The sequence below is a fragment of the Corvus brachyrhynchos genome, unplaced genomic scaffold (genome assembly GCF_000691975.1).
Source record: "Corvus brachyrhynchos isolate BGI_N302 unplaced genomic scaffold, ASM69197v1 scaffold17, whole genome shotgun sequence".
In the NCBI taxonomy this organism is placed as follows: domain Eukaryota; kingdom Metazoa; phylum Chordata; class Aves; order Passeriformes; family Corvidae; genus Corvus; species Corvus brachyrhynchos.
Genome location: NW_008240046.1, coordinates 504,906 through 506,938, shown reverse-complemented (window position 1 = coordinate 506,938; position 2,033 = coordinate 504,906).

The following is a 2,033-nucleotide window of genomic DNA, read 5'->3' as shown; positions in this document are numbered from 1 at the left end:
CAGCCCCGAACGCGACCCCGGGAAGAGCGCGCAGGCACCAGCAGCCCCGACAATTCCAACACGGGAGCGACCAAAGGAGAGAGCACAGACGCAGCGAGACAGAAAACAGCAGCCACTCGGAAAAAGGAAAAGATCATAGTAACTAAGATCTTAGGGATAGTAAAATGGTATAATGTTAAGCAAAATTATGGTTTTATAACAAGGTGTGACAACCAGCAAGACATATTCGTGCATAGAACTGCTATTAAAAAGAATAACCCTGAAAAATGCATCCCAAGCTTGGGAGATGGAGAAGTCGTGGAATTCAAAATTATACGAGGTAGAAAAGGGTTACAAGCATCGCAGGTCACTGGGCCTGATGGTGTTTCTGTAAAAGGCAGTATATATGCAAAAAATCGTAGTCATATTAGACAATATCTCCATTGTAAGCCCCCCCTACAGTTTCCCTTTCCTAATCCCACCTTTCCCTTTTACCCTATGTCCTATTACCCCCAGTGTATTCCCAATCCGTTTTTTCATCCATGGTTTCCCTCACAAAACCATGCTTTTGCCAATTGTTTCCCCAAAAATCCCTTTCCAATGCCGAGTGGGGGATGAAAAGGGGGAGGGAAGAAGTTAAACCCTCTCCTGCCTCAGTTTCCCCACAAAGCATGCTCAGAGAGTCCTGTCTCCCTTCTGTCAGCCCTAAGATGTTCCACAGAATCTGTTTGGACATTTAAAGACTCAGGAGGGTGGCTTGTTTTGTTTTGAAACTGTTCTTGTTATGTTTATCCAGTTGTTTTCATTCTCCTTTTATTAAAATAAAATGGGTGAGGTGTTGGGGTCCCTCCCCTGCCGTGTAGCCCTGGGAGAGGGGCCCTGAGGGCACAGACACGGGGCTTCCCTGCTCCTGCTCAGCCTTGTTCCCATTGGTTGGTTTGTGTTCCCTGCGCGGGCAGAAGGACCCTTGGTCCCGTGACTGGAACAGTTCCTGGGCAGAGCTCCGGCCATGCGGCTGGAGAAATAAACATCTCTGAAACATCTAGCAAGAATCTGTCTGTCCATATATATTTCCTTTCCACGGGACTCCTGGTTTGATATATGCGTGTTGCAGGATCCCCACTGCAACAAAGGTTCTTTGTATTATATTCATCTCTTGGTGACAAGCAGAACCTTGTCAGTCTTCATCTATCAGAAGCAAATATTAAGTGATTCTTAACCTAACTTGAATCACTTTTGTGACCCTACTAATTATAATCCTTAAATATATTTGCTGCAAAGCAGGTTTATATCACCCTGAAGTGAAAGTACTATCCTGAGCTTTCTGCTAGTATAGAAGCTGGATGGTTTTACATTGTATTTAATGTATTTATTAAAAACGTTATACTCTTACCCTTGTGAAATGGAATAAAATGGTATGAAGATTCCGACCTTGGAACATAGTAAAATAAATTACTCTGTGTGTCCTGATGTACATTTCCAAGTGTGAATACCTGCTGGTAAAGCATTTGAGAGACATTGTTGCTGAATTAGATGTGACATGTAAATTTTTTTCCTTCTTAGAAGAACCCTTTAGAAAGCCTCTCTCCTAAGATATTTTGGGATATTGATTTTAGAGACACTGATATGTTTCTTTGTGTTCTCTGCCAAAAAACTAATGCAATACTTGAGTAGCTACAGACTTTACTCATAAAAATCCAAATAACTAAAGGCATATGCCCATCTCAACTGTCCTAGCTGTATATTTGCAAAAAAAAACCTACTTTGAAGATATATAGCCTACCTTTAAGTTTAATAGCTACGAGATTTTTGCATTCTGTCTTTCTTGATTTTGGCAGGAACTATGTTCTTTGTAGGCCTCCTCTTTTATGCCACTTTCATAAATTGATGTTTCCCATAAAATACTCAAACTCTGTTCTGATCAGCACCCTTAATGATACAGAGATCCTTACAATGAGATTTCTAAAAATAGCAAAACATATTTTGATTCATATTTCTCCTGATTGTCTAGTTGTATGGGAATGTATAAAAGGCAGAGCTACTGTCTATACTTT